Below are 20922 nucleotides of genomic sequence, written 5' to 3'. Positions count from 1 at the left end.
GGACCCTGTGGCATTGAGCTCAGTTTCTGATGCACTAGAATTATAATTCAAACGGCAAATCAAGCGCATATGGTGGACAACCTACTGGCCAGTAACTGAAATTCATATACTACAGAAGCAGATTGATATACAGTACATATGGTAAACATTATATGATTCATAAATTTAAATCCATTAGAAAAATAATTTAATGTAATAAATATATTTAAAATACAAGGTACATCAATTCATACTCCTTTTCGAATTTAGGCCAAGTGGCTGCCAAACAGACATGTTGGCTATTGAGTCACTTTAAAGTCTATCATAATAAAGAGAGTGCATTAGTGCTATATGAGGACGTGAAGTATCATCGCTACAATAAATCTATCCATAGCATCAAAACCAAAGGACTTTGTGTAATGAAATGACAAATTACATGGACAATCAAAGATGCGCCTCATTTATTGAGAGGCATTTGCATTTTAATAAAGAAATAAATTCCCCCCATAGTCTTTTGGCGGTGGGCGGTGCAGGTGCTTACTCTACAGCAATGTATTTTGGCGTCGCTGTAGTAGAGGCTAACCTCTCATGTTCTAAGGGCTTATTCAGATGAACGGGATATACGTCCGTGCAACGCGCATGATTTTTCACGCGCGTCGCACGGACCTATATTAGTCTATGGGGCCGCGCAGACATGTCCGTTCTTTGGGCGTTTTTCGCGCATCACATAGTTACATAGTTACATAGTTAGTACGGCTGAAAAAAGACACATGTCCATCAATGGGTCAATGGGTGTGTGAAAACCACGCATGTCACACGGAAGCACTTCCGTGGGACGAGCGTGATTCGCGCAACAGCTGTGAAAAGGATGAATGTAAACAGAAAAGCACCACGTGCTTTTCTGTTTACAAACATCCAAACTGTGTGTCATAATGATGGCGGCTGCACGAAAAGCACGCAGCCGCGCATCATACGTGGCTGTCACACGGAGCTGTCAAGTGCCTATTGCGCACGCAAAATACCGCGTGTTTTGCGCGTGCAAAACGCACACGCTCGTGTGAATCCGGCCTAAGAGCGAACTGTTACTAACAGCTAGTGTAAATACTCCTGTTCTTAGGGTATTGTCACACGCAAACTCAAAAACGTCTGAAAATACGTAGCTGTTTTCAGGCTGGGTTCACACTACCTATTTTCAGACGTAAACAAGGCGTATTATGCCTCGTTTTACGTCTGAAAATATGGCTACAATACGTCGGCAAACATCTGCCCATTCATTTGAATGGGTTTGCCGACGTACTGTGCAGACAATCTGTAATTTACGCGTCGTCGTTTGACAGCTGTCAAACGACGACGCGTAAATGGACTGCCTCGGCAAAGAAGTGCAGGGCACTTCTTTGCCACGTAATTTGAGCCGTTCTTCATTGAACTCAATGAAGCACAGCTCAAGATTTACGAGCGTCACAAACGGCTCGCAAAATGCGAGGAGGAGCATTTACGTGTGAAACGAGGTAGCTGTTAACAGTCTGTCTTTTCACACGTAAATGCCTCTCATCGTGTGAACATACCCTTAAGGAAAAACAGCTCCTGATTTTCAGAAGTTTTTTTAGCAACTCCCGTTTTTTGCAGCGTTTTTTACGGCCGTTTTTGGAGCTGTTTTTCAATAGAGTCAATGGAAAATGGCTCCAAAAATGTCCCAAGAAGTGAAGTGCACTTCTTTTTCGTGGGCATCTTTTTATTCGCCGCTTTCGGAAAACAAGGCGTAAAGATACGCCCCGTCGGAACAGAACGCCGTATTTCCCATTGAAATCAATGGGCAGATGTTTGGAGGCATTCTGCTTCCAATTTTTCAGCCGTTTTTCGGGATGTTTATGGCCCGAAAAACGGCTGAAAATAAGCTGTGTGAGCATAGCCTTAGAGAGAAGCCATCTGACTATAAGGGTATGTTCACACGGCCTATTTACGGACGTAATTCGGGCGTTTTTGCCCCGAATTACGTCTGAAAATAGCGCCTCAATAGCGCTGACAAACATCTGCCCATTGAAAGCAATGGGCAGACGTTTGTCTGTTCACACGAGGCGTATATTTACGCGCCGCTGTCAAATGACGGCGCGTAAATAGACGCCCGCGTCAAAGAAGTGACCTGTCACTTCTTTGGCCGTAATTGGAGCCGTTATTCATTGACTCCAATGAATAGCAGCGCTAATTACGGCCGTAATTGACGCGGCGTTCAAGCGCCTGCACATGCCGGTACGGCTGAAATTACGGGGATGTTTTCAGGCTGAAACATCCCCGTAATTTCAGCCGTTACGGACCCCCGCCGTGTGAACATACCCTAACGGAGATCGTAGGAACCTCCGATCCTAGCTGTTTAACTGTATGACAACCACAGTCTGTAACTGCAGCATTATGAAAGAGGACTTAAAAAATGCCTGGATTTGAAGGCTGTTTCCTCTTGAAATAAGCCCCGTATTTTCTGCCCGAACATATGCTTTGTGAACATGGTCTACGGGTGGGTTCACACAACGCAAATTTTGTTGGAGAAATGTCTGTTTCCGAAAATCAGTTCCATTCATCTGAATGGGGTTATTTCTGCAGCAATGAATGGAACAGATTATCGCAGAAATTTCTGCAACAAAATCTGCCACGTGTGAATCCATCCTAAGGCCTTGTTTACACAGTGCAGATTTGATTCAGATTTTGCATGTATTTTTTTTTAAACTAAAACCAGGAATGGAACCTAAACAGAAGAAATATATAAAGGAAGGCTTTAAAGTGTCTCCCCTCTTGGATCTAAATTTGGAATTGGCTTAAAGAAAAATGCATGCCACATCTGCCCTGTGTGAATTAGGCCTTATTCACACGAACGTGTTATACGTCCGTGCTACGCGCGTGATTTTCACGCATGTCGCACGGACCTATGTTAGTGAATGGGACCGTTCAGACTGTCAGCGAATTTCACGCAGCATATGTGCGCTGCGTGAAACTCACGACATGTCCTATACTTGCCCGTGTTTCGCGCAGCACGCACCCATTGAAGTCAATGAGTGCATGCAAATCGCGCACGGCACACGGAAGCACTTCCGGGTGCCATGCGTGATGCGCGCTATAGTAGTAAAATAAATTTATGAAATCAGAAAAGCACCTCGTGCTTTTCTGTTTGTAAACATAAAAACATCATGATGCCGGCTGCGCGAAAATCACACAGCCACGCACCATATCCTGATGACACACGGACCTTTTGCGCACACAAAACGGACACGTCTGTGTGAATAAGGCCTTAGTGTTGCCCTACAGCAGCCTCTGTTATAGTGACAGTATAATGTACCAACATACAGTAGTATGCTAATACATTATAAGTATAGAATAAAGTTGTAAAATAGTTAGGCCTTAGGCTGGATCCACACGAGCGTGTTCAGTCCGTAAAGGGACACCTAGCGTGGTACATAACTATGATGCTAGGAGCACGGCTCCCTGCAGTGTGTTCAGTCCGGGACTTGCAGCCGAAATACGTTCCGTCCTTTACGAACCGAACATGCTTGTGTGAATCCAGCCTTATTCACATGACACGGATAATCAGCCGGGTGACGGACATTTTTTAAATGCCCGTCACACGGCTGCATTAAAATCAATGTATCTCTATGGGGCTCCGTATTTTTAGAAGTTTTTGAGTTTATGTGTGAACATACCCTAAGAAGCACTACATATAACTGCGTTTTGGTTTGTGGCGTTTTTGAGGCAATTTTGTGGTCAGTGGCGGTTTGTTCCAAATGCAGCATGCTCTGGGTATCGTGCTTTTTCAGGCGTTTTCTCTATAGGTACAAAATATCACTAAATGAAAAATGCCACTAAAACTGCCAGATAAAAACGCGTTATTTTTTATTTTATTTTTTTTAAAACATATTTTTATTGATTTTCTGAAGAGTTTTCACATAACATAATATGCAGCAAACTGTTACAGGTATATAATCACATGGTGCAGAAGGTACAGAAATCACATTCCTACAATGACACAGAGATCATAATTGTTTACATCATTATGGAGCAGTTATTGGAGGTCATTACAAGAATTTCCATAACATTAGGTGCACAGCGTTAGCGATGAATATCCCTGAGGAACAATGCATATAATTTTTTTTTAATATAAATATAAACATAAATAACAAACTAGAGCCACATGAAGCTACATCCCTAACCGAGTTGGCCAATATACTATTTCAAAGCCATAGATATTATGCTCTACACGTTTTCAACACTCCCAAGGTGCCCTTGAGGTCCTCTATCAGGTACCAGGGTGATCCAGTGAATGGATCGATCATTTTGCGTACCTCCTCCCCCGAGAAATGCTCTGTTATGAACAATTTCCATTTCCCTTGGACATCCTTGTGTTTTAAAACATCAATTCTATCTAGATAGAACAGGTTTTTCATCCCCTGGACAACCTCACTCAATTGCGGGATATCCGGTACCAACCATTTCTGGAGTATGCATTGTTTTGCCACCATCAATGCAGCATGCGCAATGGGGGCAAGTGGGTTACTTCTGCATCATCCAACTCTCCATCATGCTGAACATGTAAAAAAACTTCCATTGGCCCCAGGGGCCCATTAAATCTGCTTACTTGTTGCATTAAAGATGCCATTTCTTTCAAGAATGGCTGTATTTTAGTGCATGCCCAGAACCCATGATACATGTCCGTGCGAGGTGAGCCGCACCTCGGGCACGAAGTCTTTCTATCTGGTTTGGTTATGGAAGGGGGCAGGGTGAAAGAATATATGGCATGATGAAGAATTTTTAGATGGGTTTCCCTCCATTTCTCATTCGTTATATGTTTTCTGAGATCTACCAACCCTGTTTCCACATGTTTGGCAATATCTGGCAAGCCAAATAGTTTTTCCCATCTCACAAATGCCTGAGCTGGTGTCACCTTCAATAGCATTGGTTTCAGGGTGTTATACAGTTGTGATATAGACCTGTGGTGTGTGCCTAGGAACCATGAGTCAAACAGGTTAGGGTGAATCTCGCAGGATATGTCAGCCAGTTTAGCTTTACATGAAGATATTATTTGATAGTACTGTAGGTGTTGGGGATGTTCGAAGTTGTATTTTGTCTGCACTTCCTGTAAGGTCAGCCATCTCCCTTCCTGTTCCTGGAACATGTCTCCCAAAGTCGCTATCCCTCTCTCTCTCCATCTCTGAAGTAACTGACTATGTCTTCCCGCCAACAAATCTGGGTGCTTCCATATGGGCATGTGTTTTGAGATGCGGTATGGAAGACCATAATGTTTACGCAATACTTTCCATGTGATAATGGTGTCGCGTAATAGGGCCGATCTTTTAATGGTTGTGGGAAGGGACGCAAAGGCTGTGTGAACTAGAGCCATAAGATCCCATGGTTCCGCTAGCTGTCTTTCTAGGTTAATGTTGGAGTGGCATCCGGTGCCATGTTGCCAGTCCAGTAAGTGCCTGCTCAAGCATGCCAGGTTGTATCCCCGGATGTTAGGGAAGTTGATGCCTCCCCCTTCTTTTCGTAGCAGAAGTTTTGCCAGTGCTATTCTCGGTTTTCTTCCCCCCCCGTATGAATTTGGTGAAGGACGAATTAAGTGTGTTGATATCCCCGTGTTTGATCAGTAATGGAATGGTTTGTAAGGGATACAGTAATTTTGCAAATCCCGACATTTTGACCAGGGAACACCTTCCCAGGAGTTAAAGAGGCATTCCATCCCACCTCAGAAGATCAGCCTGTATGTCCCGTATCAGAGGGGGATAGTTTAGATCGTAAAGGGAGCATGTTACATTTTAATTACACTAGCGGGGTTTTTATAAGCAGTTGAAATTGGCAGAAAAATTCTGTGTGAAGGAGGCCTTACACAATATCTCCAAACTAACCCAAAAAAAAATATTCTCTCGCATAAAACAAGGCCTTATACAGCAACGTCAATGAAAAAAAAAACAGTTAACAGTTTAGATAAGTGTATTGCAAAAATGCCTGCAACTTTCAGGACAGTCAGGGTATGTGCACACGACTTGTTTTCAGCCGTTTTTCGGCGTAAACGTCCTGAAAAATCGGAAGCATAACGCCTCCAAACAACTGCCCATTGATTTCAATGGGAAATACAGCATGCTGTTACGACGGGGCGTTTGAAAAAAATGGCGCGTAAAAAGAAGTGCATATTCACTTCTTGAGACATTTTTGGAGCCGTTTTTCATTGACTCTATAGAAAAACAGCTCAAAAAACGGCCGTGAAAAACGTGGGTTTGCTTAAAAAAAAAGTCTGAAAATCAGGAGCTGTTTTCCCTTGAAAACAGCTACGTATTTTCAGATGTTTTTTAGTAAGCGTGTGAACATAGCCTTAATGTAAATTTTATTCTTCTTTAGTAAATGGGTCTTTTTTTAATTTGATTAAATTTTTTATGAAGTTCAAAACCATTTACTGTATTTATCATTTATGTGGAACTATTATTCTATAACCTTTCTTTTCTCAGTTTCTCAGTAATTATTATTATTTTTTTTCTTTATCAAAGATTTTTATTTTGAAAATATAACAATACAAAAACATTTCACGGTTTGTGCAAAAAAGTAGAAATTTGCACGCAGTGCAATACATTCTAGTAAAGCATCATAGCATAACAACAGTATTTATATATATATATATATAAGTATAAGAACAACAATAGGAGGTAGCCTCCTACCTATCGGAATTGAATGATAAGAGAGCTATAACGGCAATAACAGTATCATATTCGCATTAAATCAGTGCAATAGTCAGGGAGACCGCCCCCCCCAGTAAAGTGAGAAGTGACACATATAAGAGCACTTTTGAGTATATGGACACACAACACATAACAGCAGACCACAAAGGGAAAATACATACAGACAAAAGCGCCTCATGTAGGTGCTATGATTCATTCAGAACCTGCCATCCAACCAGAGAGGCAGATCAGTACCATCCCGGAATCCAGACCACACCATCCAATTCTGGACGAAGATCCCCGATTTGCCCCTATCCACGGACAGTAACTCCTCCATCCTCATGATCCCATTCACCTCTGTTACCCATTCCGCCAGGGACGGTACAGTATGTGACTTCCAGTGACGAGGTATCACCGTTCTCGCTGCAGTCAAGAAATGTCGAAAGATCCCCCTTTTGAGGTGTGGGAGTGATCCCGGAACCATAGAAAGCAAGCCTATGGAAGCCGAGGTTGGAACCTCAGTATGGAAAAGCTTGTTGCCTAGATCAAAAATCTTCCCCCAAAAGGGACGTAGCATGGGACAATCCCACCAAATATGCAACATAGTTCCAGGAGCCCCCCCACACCTCCAACAATCAGCAGACACATCGGGGTATATCCTGTGCAACAAGGTCGGACAACGGTACCACCTGGTAAGTATTTTGTAATTCTTTTCTTGTGCAAAACAAGACATCGGTAACTTATGAGCTAACAGGAAGGCGGTACCCCACTCTTCCTCAGAGTGTCTAACCCCCATTTCCTCGTCCCATGCGGCAGTGAAGGATAATTGAGAAAAAGCAAATTTCGGCAGAAGGATCCCATGTAGGTGAGACAACACATGAGAAGGGGCTGTGGGCAAGGACAAGTAGAGTTCCAGAGGAGTCTTATCCTGTAGAAAGACCATACAATCACCCATGGAAGAGATATAGGACCGCAACTGCAAATAGGACCACCAGGTTGACCTCCTTCCCGGGCAGGCAGCCGATACATCTGTCATTGGCAACATGGCACCGTCTGGAGTAAGAGTCTCAGATATACATCCACCATTTTCTCTCTCCCAACAGAGGAATGTATCAACACCCTCCGCCGGAGGGAAAGAAGGATTATCAAATAGAAGAGTCAAGGGACCCGGGCGATGAACAAGGCCCGCAGTGCCCAAGATCCGTTCCCATACCATGAGAAACTGACGTGTGAGGAAAGGTAGAGGGAGAGTTTGTCTCTGAAGGACTGACAGCCACGGCAGAGAAGATAATGCAAGAGGAGACATAGCCTTTTCAATGCGCACCCATTGCTTACCTGACTCCGAACGGAACCAATCCACTACTCTCATAATTATCGCTGCTTGATGGTATCGTTTAAAGTCTGGGAGACCCGCGCCCCCATCTACTTTTGGTCGGCTAAGGACAGCATACCGGATACGAGGCTTAGAGGAGCCCCACACAAACTTAGTAATGGCCCTATGTAAAACCTGTAAAAAAACTGGATGGTACCGCAATAGGGACGGTCTGGAAGAGATATAGAAATTTGGGCAAGACATCCATTTTGACCACATTGATACGTCCAAACCACGACATGCGGTTCCCGCCGTATTCCGCCAAGTCCTTCATGGTGTGCTGTAGGATGGGCGTATAATTCAGAGCATACAAGTCTGACTGTTGTGTAGGGACATGTACCCCTAGATATTTTAAAGATTTGGGTTGCCACCTGAACGGAAAAACCTGAGCAAGATGGGCAGCTAGAGGTTGATCCAAAGAGATATTCAAGGCCTCCGATTTAGAGTAATTGACTTTAAAATTACTTAGATGGCCAAAGCACTCAAACTCCTCCGTCAGGGATGGCAAAGAAATCATGGGAGTTGTGATGAATACCAGGAGGTCATCCGCGTATAACGCCAATTTATGATGCCGGGAGCCAATGCGTATACCGTTAATATTAGGGTTGTTCCGCAGCGCCACGGCCTGGTGTTCCATGACCAGAACATACAAAAGAGGCGAAAGTGGGCACCCCTGTCTCGTGCCATTAGCAATAGACAGAGGATCAGATAATAGTCCGTTGACACGAACTCGAGCAGAAGGCCTTTGGTACAAGGCCATTATCCTATCCACCGTGGTGGTGCCAAGGCCCACCTGCGTCAGGACACTGCGGAGGAACACCCAGTGCACTCTATCAAAAGCCTTTTCGGCATCTATCGAGAGTAAACACATCGGTATCTTACGGGATTGGCAGTATGACGTCAAAAGGAGGGTTTTGTTGGTGTTATCCCGCGCTTCCCGACCACATACAAACCCCACCTGATCATCCACAATCAAGCCAGGTAGTAACGGCGATAACCGAGAGGCAAGCAGCTTCGCGAAAAGCTTCACATCTACATTAATTAATGATATGGGCCTGAAGCTTGCGCACACCGTTGGATCCTTGCCCGGTTTTGGTAGAAGAGTTATATGAGCTTCGAGGGATTGAGGCGCAAAGGGACACGAGGAGGACACCGAGTTAAAAACTTTCGTCAGAAAAGGAGCCAGTTGATCTTTAAATGCCTTATAAAATTTGTTATTAAACCCATCGGGCCCCGGGCTTTTGCCCAAGGGCGACTCTCCAATAGCACGCTCCACTTCGGTTTCCAAAAAATCCTCCTCAAGCTCCAAAGCCACCCCCTCCTCCAAGGTCGGCAACGCAGTATCATGAACATTGCGGTCTATTTTATCCCGTAACGATTCTGCCTGCATATCATGAAATTGGCCTTTAATATTGTATAGCGCCGAGTAATAGCGTTTAAAGCAGTCAGTAATACCAACCGGGTCATGAACCTCAACGCCCGAGGGAGATGAAATTTTAGGGATATATGACGCTTGTGTACGGGGATGCAGTATTCGTGCCAGTGACCTACCGCATTTATCTGCATATTCATATGAGTGCTTGCGCATCCGATCCCTGAACCGAGCATGCGACTGATCTATCAAAGAACGCAAGGATTCTCTCGCTGTAGTGAGCTCTGCAAAAATCTGTGAGGATGGAACCCGTTTATGACAGGATTCCAAATCCCGTATCTGAATCAAGAGACGTGCAATAGCAAACCCCTTTTCACGCTTCAACCGCGCCCCATGTTGTATCAGTACCCCTCGAATGACACACTTCAGTGCCTCCCACTGGAGTGGCAAGGGAGTAGCTTCATGTTCATGAACCTCAAAGAAACCGGTAAGTGAATCTTTAATGGCCGCCACGCATACTGCATCCCGCAACAAGTTGTCATTAAGTTTCCAGGATTGGAAATTAGGCCTCGAATTAGGAAATGTAAGGGTCAGAAACACAGGTGCATGGTCCGACCAAATCATAGGGCCCACGTCAGAGGTAGGGTGCCAGGTAAGCAAGTGGTGGCTAATCAAAAAAGCGTCTATCCTACTGTACATATTATGCAATGGGGAAAAATAAGTGTATTCTCTTACCTGAGGATGTAGGATCCTCCACACGTCAATCAACTGCATGGAATGCATCACATTTTTCAGTGCCCCCAAATGTGACTTAGGAACAACAGACCTGCCCGAGGAGGTGTCAAGTCTGGAATCAAAAGTCAGATTAAAATCACCTCCAACAATTAGAACGCCCTCAGTGAACTCCTCCAATTTCCTTAAGTACAACCGGCCTACTCGTGCCTGGTCCTTATTGGGGAGGTACAGATTAGCCAAAGTAAAGATCTTATTACGTATGGATAGCTTGAGAAAAACATATCTACCATCCAGGTCAACCAGAACATCCAGAATTTTATGTGAGAGTGACTTATGAATACCTATACTGGCACCTTTGGACTTGGATTCCGGGTTGGTACTGTGGAACCAGGCCGGAAAATATCGGTTCGTGAACTGTGGCGTATGGCCCGTCTGAAAGTGAGTTTCTTGCAGGAACAAAATATGTACCCGCTCTTTATGCATGTTATATAAAATTTGTGAGCGTTTTTCTGGGACATTAAGCCCCCTAGCATTAAAGGTACAAGTCTTCAATTGTGCCATTGCCACCACTCACTGAAGGAGCTCGTAGAGCAATGTGCTAAGTAGAGGCGCGACGAACAACAGGACAAACAAGGAAGGGGGAGACAACAACAAAGACAAACAGAAAGGTGAGATAATCACCTACTCCTTGAGCTACTCAAGGAGAAACAATCAAGAATACACCGGATATAACCAGTGAGTCCCTAAGAGGAGAAGTGTCAGGACAAGGTCTAGCCAGTGCCCCGCACCCCCCAACCCAGTGCAAATATCACACATCTTAGAACCAACACTTGAATGGAAAGAACATCAAGGAAATTAGCTCAATATCATGAGAAAGTGAAATAATGGCCGACATTTGGTCAGGATCAAAACAGAGATGCCAACATAACAATACATTCCCGGAAATTTACACAGTTACCGCATAGATGCACAGGCATGTAATTAGTAACAACATATATAATCACATAGCATACATGGTGCAGTAGTACTGGCAGCTGAAGAACATTAATTAATCCCGGGTAACTGATCAATCTGCACACCTGCAGCCCCTATCTAGGGCGAAAGAACAAGCATAACTGGGTATTATAAGACACACATCAGACCTTCGCCTCCTAAGATATAAGCAATAACAATAGAGCTTAACCGGCCTAGGCCAACTGCTGGCTGACCAAGAAACCTCTATACAGAATCACAGCGGATCAGCACGTCGCCCCCCCAGGACGACCCATAGGAGAGGCGGGAGAACGACCACGCCGGCGCGGCCTTGAGCGCTGTGGTGGAAGAGGGACATACGGCCAATCAGGCAGGGAAACTCTCGGCACCTGGAGGGCAGCACAGAAGTCCGGGACATCCCCTGGGTCTCGAACACTCAGCAATGTCCCATCTCTGCGGACCTGTAGCTGGAAGGGGTGACCCCAGGAATAGGAGATCTCATGCTCTCTCAGCACATCTAGCAAGGGACGAAGCACTCGGCGTTTGTCCAGGGTCATCTTGGACAGGTCGGATAACAACTGGATCTTGACCCCTTGTAATAAGACTTCTCCTTTATCTCGGGCCTTCCTCATGATCTGCTCCTTCAGAGAGAAAAAATGGACACGGCATAGCACATCTCTTGGCCTATCAGGATCCGGGTTACGAGGGCCAAGAGTCCTGTGAGCCCTATCCAGTTCCAATGGATCATCAGCAGGACGCTCCAGCAGGGAGTTAAACAAAGACTGTAAGACAGGTATGAGTTGCCCCGAAGATATATCCTCAGGAATGCCCCGGAGCCGAATGTTGTTACGGCGATTCCGATTCTCATAATCTTCAGCCAGGTTAAATAAAGCATAAATCTGCTGGGAGTGATGATCCAGCCGTTCTGCATTAGAAACTTGCTGCTGTGTAACAGAGGAAACATCGCCTTCTATGCGCTGAACTTGATCGGACAATTGAGAGACATTAGTCGTAAGAGCCTGTATCTCTGATTTATAAGTCATCTCAAGACGATTCACATAACGCTCCATGTCCTGTTTAGTGGGCAATGTGGCGAGCTGTTGTCTCAGGCCCTGTAAATCATCGCCCATGCTAGCAGAGCCATTAATGTGAGGGGAGAAATGAGGATCCAGATCCCGAGGGGACGCAGGCATTGATGCAGACCCCAGCATGCCAGAGGATGAGGAATGAGAGACCCGGGCGCCATGATTGACCCCACGTGGCGAGCAGGACGGAGCGGGAAGCGCCATGACAGTTCCAGAAGGGCCCATCTCCACCTCCGCCAGCAGGGAATGAAACGAACCCTGGGAGCCAAAGACCGGAGAAGGGGTACTGTCGGTACCTGATGCTGCAGCCGCAGTAGCAACTCCCGAAGAAGACTCCTCTGCAAGCGGGAATCCTTGTACAGTTCGTCTCCCCTCCAACGGCTCCATCTTGGGAGACGGCCAGGCAGCAGCGTCGGTGAGAAATCGCTGAATGGAGCCGGCTGAAGACATCTGCCTCGTACAGTATGGAGTCCCCGTGGTTGCCTTAGATTTCCTGACCATTTTGGAAGGTTCAAGGGTGTCTTATAGTATGCTTATGAGCGGGTTATGGTAGTGCAGGAACGGAGCTCTCAAGCAGCACGTCTTGTCAGCGCCATGTCCAAGCCACGCCCCCCTCAGTAATTATTTATGAATAAAAATACATTTGTGTTTGACTTGGCCTCTCCGCTCAATATAGGAATTCACGGTCATTTTTAAGACCTAAAATAAGAGTCTCCATTTGAAAGGTTAAAGAGGCTCTGTCACCAGATTTTGCAACCCCTATCTGCTATTGCAGCAGATAGGCGCTGCAATGTAGATTACAGTAACGTTTTTATTTTAAAAAAACGAGCATTTTTGGCCAAGTTATGACCATTTTTGTAGTTATGCAAATGAGGCTTGCAAAAGTCCAAGTGGGTGTGTTTAAAAGTAAAAGTCCAAGTGGGTGTGTATTATGTGCGTACATCGGGGCGTTTTTAATACTTTCACTAGCTGGGCGCTCTGATGAGAAGTAACATCCTCTTCTCTTCAGAACGCCCAGCTTGTGACAGTGCAGACACGATGCAGGACCTGGGGCAGGAAGTGAGTGACGTCACAGCGTGATCTCTCGAGAACACGGCTGTGTCTGCACTGCCAGAAGCTGGGCGTTCTGAAGAGAAGAGGATGTTACTTCTCTTCACAGCGCCCAGCTAGTAAAAGTATTAAAAACGCCCCGATGTACGCACATAATACACGCCCACTTGGACTTTTACTTTTAAACACACCCACTTGGACTTTTGCAAGCCTCATTTGCATAACTACAAAAATGGTCATAACTTGGCCAAAAATGCTCGTTTTTTTAAAATAAAAACGTTACTGTAATCTACATTGCAGCGCCTATCTGCTGCAATAGCAGATAGGGGTTGCAAAATCTGGTGACAGAGCCTCTTTAAGCATTAAAATAGAATTTTACTTGGTAGCTAATCATTCATCTTTACAAAGATAACCTGGCAGTGTCACATTTTCTTTAGCTTGCAAACAGAATCTGCTCTGTGTGCATAGAAAAATATGGTGTTGGTAAAAAAAAACAGATGTTTTATCTTCGTTCCATACTGTGGAGCTATACGGCCTCTACGCACTGCTCTATATTCTCCATGTACATCTACATGTATCATTAGGGTATGTGCACACACAAAATCAAAAACGGCTGCAAATACGGAGCTGTTTTCAAGATAAAACAGCTCCTGATTTTCAGACGTTTTTTAAGCCACTCACGTTTTTTGCTGCGTTTTTTACGTCCGTTTCTGGAGCTGTTTTTCTATAGAGTCAATGAAAAACGGCTCCACAAACAGCTCAAGAAGTGACATGCACTTCTTTTGACGGAGGCGTTTTTTCAAAACGGCCGCATAAAAAAAACGACCCGTCGAGACTGCTTCCATTCATTCAGCCGTTTACGGCCCGAAAAACGGCTAAAAATAAGCCGTGTGAACATACCCTACGGCCTTATTCACACGAACGTGTCCGTTTTGCATTCTTAAAAAATGCAGCGTTTTTCCTCCGTTGCAGTTCCGTGTGACATCAGTGTACGGTGCACGTCTGCATTTTTTACGCGCATATGTCATCCGTATGTCACACATTTTTTACGTTTAAAAGCTGAAGGAGGTGCATCCGTGTGCTGTCTGTGATTTTCACGCACCCATTGACTTCAATGGGTGGGTGATGTGCAAGAAAACGCACAAGAACAGGACATGCAGTGAGTTTCACGCAGCGGACACACGCTGCGTGAAAAACACGGAATGTCTGAATGGCCCCATTGAATTGTTTTAACGCGCGTAACACGGATGTGAGATACGCTCGTGTGTATAAGGCCTAAGTCCAGATTCACACGAGCGTTGCGCATCTCGGACGTGAAAAACTGTAGTTTTTCAAGTCCAAGGTGCATCCGTGCTCTGTGCTGTGGGACGTGTTATCACGCATCCCCCATAGATTAGAGTCTATGGAGGGATGTGTGAAGCGTGATAAAATAGGACATGTCCTATTTTCTCACGGACCCTTCACACAGTCCGTTGAAACAACGGTTGTGTGAACGGCCACATTGAATTACAAAAGTCCGTGGGACGGCCGTTGTTTCAGCGGCCGTCACACGGACGTTTAACAAGCTTGTGTAAATAAGGCCTTACTGTGTATTCAATGCAGAATCATGCCACTGTCACAACATAGTCCTTCCCTCTGAGACAACCACACAAGTGTGTAGACCACTATACCCCATCTCCATATCCCACAGAAGAATGAACACCTGAGACTAATTGCATAAATGGCAAGGGTATGTTCACACGCAAACGCAAAATACGTCTGAAATTACGGAGCTGTTTTCAGGCGAAAACAGCTCCTGAATTTCAGAAGTTTTTGCAAGTACTCACGTTTTTCGTGGCGTCCAGTATAGACGTAATTGGAGCTGTTTTTCAATGGAGTCAATGAAAAACGGCTCCAAAAACGTCCCAAGAAGTGACATGCACTTCTTTGACGCGGGCGTCTTTTTACGCGCCGTCTTTTGACAGCGACGCTTAAAATTACACCTCGTCTGAACAGAACATCGTAAAACCCATTGCAAGCAATGGGCAGATGTTTGCAGGCGTAATGGAGCCGTCTTTTCAGGCGTAATTCAAGGTCTAAAACGCCCGAATTACGTCTGAAAATAGGTTGTGTGAACATACCATTAGTATACCGTGTACTGCTACACAAGGTGAACAATGAATTACCAGGTGCCCTCTGTATATGAAAAATACTGCACTCCGTACAGATGCGCAAACTTAACCACTGAAGTTCCACGTGGTACCTTATTTTTTTCTAAATGGTGCTCAGTACGGGCACTGCACCACAACCACCGAGTGAAGACCGTGGTAATAAAAAGCAGTAAAACTGTTGCAGTTTTGTCGCTGTGTTTTTTTTTGTGTTTTCTTTTTTGTTTTTTTACAGAAACAGTTAAGGCCTCATGCACACGACCGTATTTTTTCCCACCCGTAAATACTGGCGTAAATACGGGTCCGGTGTCACACGTATTCCACCCGTTTTGCACCAGTATTTACGAACCCGTGCCCGTAAATATGGGTCCGGTGTCACACGTATTCCACCCGTATTTACGAGCACGTTTTTGGCGGCAAAATAGCACTGCACTAATCGGCAGCCCCTTCTCTCTATCAGTGCAGGATAGAGAGAAGGGACAGCCTTTTCTGTAATAAAAGTTAAAGAAATTCATACTTACCCAGGCCGTTGTCTTGGTGACGCGTCCCTCTCTTCACATCCAGCCCGACATCCCTGGATGACGCGGCAGTCCATGTGACCGCTGCAGCCTGTGATTGACCTGTGATTGGCTGCAGCGGTCACATGGCCTGAAACGTCATCCAGGACGTCGGGCCGGATGTCGAGAGGGACGCGTCACCAAGGCAACGGGCGGGAGACCGGACTGGAGGAAGCAGGAAGTTGTCGGTAAGTATGAACGTCTTTTATTTTTATTTTTGACAGGTTTATACTGATCGGTAGTCACTGTCCAGGGTGCTGAAAGAGTTACTGCCGATCAGTTAACTCTTTCAGCTCCCTGGACAGTGACTATTTACTGACATCGCTTAGCAACGCTGCCGTAATGACGGGTGCACACATGTAGCCACCCGTCATTACGAGAGCTCCATAGACTTCTATGGACTGTCCGTGCCGTTATTACGGCCTGAAATAGGACATGTTCTATCTTTTTCAACGGCACGGGCACCTTCCCGTGAGAAAACGGGAAGGCACCCGTCGCCAATAGAAGTCTATGAGCCCGTTATTAGGGGTCGTAATTACGACCCGTAATAACGGGAGTTTTTACGGTCGTGTGCATGAGGCCTTAGATTTTGTTTTTAGAACTGATTCTATGGAAAACAACAATTGCCATACTGATGAATGTTTTTACATGGTATTTCCAATGCTGTATTTTTTCCTCATTGAAGTCAATAGGGCAAATAATCTGAACAGATGGACATGCTGCGATTGCAGCAGAAAATACACACCAAAACCACAGCAATACGCAGGAAATTCGCAAGTAATAACGGCACCAGATCGCACGTTTTTTTCATGCTTTTTCAGTGCGGTTTTTACGTTTTGATGCGAAAATCGCGGCGTTTTCATGCTGCGTGTTTTGGTGTGATTTTTCTCAGCACTAGGCAGATACAATTTGCAAGCGGAAAGGCAAGATAAATTGACAAACTGCAGATTTAAAAATCCGCACCGCAGGTCAATTTACATGCGGAAAAATACTGCAGCGTGTACATGAGATTTCAGGAATCTCATTATCTATGCTGGTACTGTATTACACTGCAGTTTTGCCACACGCAAATACCCACGGCAAAACCGCACGTAATACACATCGTGTGCATTGACCCTAAAGCAAGTGGTTTTTAAGTTCAAAGTGTGACTGCAATTTTAAAAATTCTGTTTCACTTCTGTTTAAATTCTGGATGTTGTGGTTTTTTGCATTGTACAAAAATATGCTGGGTGTAAACTTTTAACCCCTTAACGATCGGTTTATAGTGTTTCTACGTCGGCCGTTAGGGGTAGTTCTTCTGAAGCGCCGCCTTTTCACGTTGTCGCTTTAGAAGAAGTTTTCCCGCATCGGGCAGTGTGCTCCTGAACAGGGCCAGCTCCAGGTTTATGTGGGCCATTGGGTGACACAGACTTAGGAGGCCCGTTTACGGGGGAACTCACGGCGGCAGTAAAATAGCAGTCCTGGGCAGAGCGCTAGTAAAGGCTCTGCTCTGGTACTCCGGCTCTGGGGAAGCCCCTGACATCATTGTCCATATAGGGCTAGTGATGTCAGGGGCAACCCCAGAGCCAAAGTCCCGGGCAGAGCGCTACTAGCACTCTGCCTGGGACACTGCTCTGCTCCTGACAACACTGTCCATATAGCGATGTCTAGGGCTTCCCCAGAGATGGAGTCTCGGAGCAGAGTCGCTAGCGCTCTGCCTGGGACTCCTTCTCTCCTCCAGATATCACTGTCCATATATGGACAGTGATGCCGTGACGAGGGCAGTGTCAGCACCCGGCGGCCAAGTGGGCCCTCCCTCCCAAGGTTAGTGGGCCCCCGGCACTTGCCTGGGTTCACTGAGTGCTGACGCCGGCCCTGCTCCTGAAGCCCGGGCAGTGGTCTCTCATCATGTTTAACCCCTCAGATGCGGTGCTCAATAGAGGGAGGGGGCTCTCTCACCCCACCAGCACCAAGCGATGCAATCGCGGAGTGAGGATGGATTCTATGGTAGCCTGGGAGCCTAACAAACATCCCCAGGTCTGTGTTTAGTAAATGCCTGTTAGGCTATACCAGAGGCACAAACAGAAGTATTGCAGTGTATTACAAAAGCGATCAAAAGTGAGACTAAAAAAAAAGTTTAAAGTTACACATATTTGGTATCTCCTCGTCTGTAACAACCCCAGCTATAAAACGATTGCATTATTTAACCCACACGGTGAACGCCATAAAAAATTGACCCCTTCCCGCTGCAGCCCTTTTTCAGATTTTCATTTTTTCCTCCCCACCTTCCAAAAGCCATAACGTCTTTATTTTTCCGTCGATATAGTACTATGAGGACTTGATTTTTGCGGGACGAGTTTTTAGTAGCACCATTTATTTTGCCGTATAATGTACTAGGAAACGGGAAAAAAATTATTTGGGTAAAAAATTAAAAAAACAGCGATTCCTCCATGTTTTTTTACGGAATTCACTGTGCAATTAAAACAACATGTTAACTTTATTCTGTGGGTCAATACGATTACGGCGATACCAAATATGTATAGTTTTTGCTATATCTTACTACTTTTACAAGTAAAAACCTAAGTGTAAAAAAGAAAATTTATTTTGTGTCGCCAAATTCCGAGAGCCATAACTTTTTTATTTTTCCGTTGATTAAGTGGTATGAGGGCTTATTTTTTGCGGGATAAGCTGTAGTATTTAATAATACCATTTTGGTGTACATGCGATGGTTTGATCACTTTTTATTTCATCTTTTGTGGGAGATTAGGTGACCAAAAAATAGAGATTCTGGCGTTCACAATTTTTTTTTTTACGGCGTTCACGGCGTAGGGTTAAATAATGATATATTGTAATAGTTCAGACTTTTACGGACGCGGCGATACCAATTATGTTTTTTTTTATTTTTTTTACTATGCTCTAGGGGGAAAATGGGAAAAGGGGGGTTTTTTGAACTTTTAATATTTTTTTTACACAATAATTTTTTTTTATTTAACTCATTTTTACTTTTTTTATTAGTCCCCCTAGGGGACTTCAACCAGCGATCGTTAGATTGCTTGCATGATATACTGCAATACTAATGTATTGCAGTATATCGTGATTCTGGCAGGCATCTATTAAGCCCTGCCGGAAGCAGGGCTTAATAGGTGCACAAAGATGGCGGACCTGGGGGCCTTCATTAGGCCCCCAGGCAGCCATGGCAACCATCGCCCCCCGTGATTGCGTTGCGGGGGGCGCGATGAGCTGTTAGAGGGTGCCATCCCCCTCTTTCTAATGATTTAAATGCTGCGGTCGCTATTGACAGCAGCATTTAACGAGTTAAACGAGCGCGATGCCGCTCGTTACTCTGAAGTGTAACATACAGCCGACACCAGCATCGTATGGAGCGGGTTCACTCCGTGAGCACGCTCCATACTTCCCCTACCTGGCTATGACGTAACTGTATGTCATATGTCGGGAAGGGGTTAAATAAAAAACAAAGAGCTTAAAGAGCTTAGTTCAGTTATTTCTGTCCCCCTTTTCATAATATTCAGAGAATCACTAGTGACTGGAATAGTGCCAAGGGACTGGCGCAGCGCAAATGTGGTGCCTATTTTCAAAAAGGGCTCTAGGTCTTCCCCAGGTAATTATAGACCAGTAAGCTTAACATCCATCGTGGGGAAAATGTTTGAGGGGCTATTGAGGGACTATATACAGGATTATGTGACAAAAAATAGTATTATAAGTGACAGCCAGCATGGTTTTACTAAGGACAGAAGTTGTCAAACTAACCTAATCTGTTTTTATGAAGAGGTGAGCAGAAGTCTAGACAGAGGGGCCGCTGTGGATTTAGTGTTTTTGGACTTTGCAAAGGCATTTGACACTGTCCCCCATAGACGCCTAATGGGTAAATTAAGGACTATAGGTTTAGAAAATATAGTTTGTAATTGGATTGAGAATTGGCTCAAGGACCCTATCCAGAGAGTTGTGGTCAATGATTCCTACTCTGAATGGTCACCGGTTATAAGTGGTGTACCCCAGGGTTCAGTGCTGGGACCACTATTATTCAACTTATTTATTAATGATATAGAGGATGGGATTAATAGCACTATTTCTATTTTTGCAGATGACACCAAGCTATGTAATATAGTTCAGACTATGGAAGATGTTCATGAATTACAGGCAGATTTAAACAAACTAAGTGTTTGGGCGTCCACTTGGCAGATGAAGTTTAATGTAGATAAATGTAAAGTTATGCATCTGGGTACCAACAACCTGCATGCATCATATGTCCTAGGGGGAGCTACACTGGGGGATTCACTTGTTGAGAAGGATCTGGGTGTACTTGTAAATCATAAACTCAATAACAGCATGCAGTGTCAATCAGCTGCTTCAAAGGCCAGCAGGATATTGTCGTGTATTAAAAGAGGCATGGACTCGCGGGACAGGGATGTAATATTACCACTTTACAAAGCATTAGTGAGGCCTCATCTAGAATATGCAGTTCAGTTCTGGGCTCCAGTTCATAGAAAGGATGCCCTGGAGTTGGAAAAAATACAAAGAAGAGCAACGAAGCTAATTAGGGGCATGGAGAATTTAAGTTATGAGGAAAGATTGAAAGAATTAAACCTATTTAGCCTTGAAAAAAGACGACTAAGGGGGGACATGATTAACTTATATAAATATATTAATGGCACATACAAAAAATATGGTGAAATCCTGTTCCTTGTAAAACCCCCTCAAAAAACAAGGGGGCACTCCCTCCGTCTGGAGAAAAAAAGGTTCAAGCTGCAGAGGCGACAAGGCTTCTTTACAGTGAGAACTGTGAATCTATGGAATAGCCTACCGCAGGAGCTGGTCACAGCAGGGACAGTAGATGGCTTTAAAAAAGGGTTAGATAATTTCCTAGAACAAAAAAATATTAGCTCCTATGTGTAGAAATTTTTCCTTCCCTTTTCCCTTCCCTTGGTTGAACTTGATGGACATGTGTCTTTTTTCAGCCGTACTAA

This window comes from Rhinoderma darwinii, chromosome 1, assembly GCF_050947455.1.
Source record: "Rhinoderma darwinii isolate aRhiDar2 chromosome 1, aRhiDar2.hap1, whole genome shotgun sequence".
NCBI classification, from domain to species: domain Eukaryota; kingdom Metazoa; phylum Chordata; class Amphibia; order Anura; family Rhinodermatidae; genus Rhinoderma; species Rhinoderma darwinii.
This window is presented reverse-complemented; position numbering follows the sequence as displayed.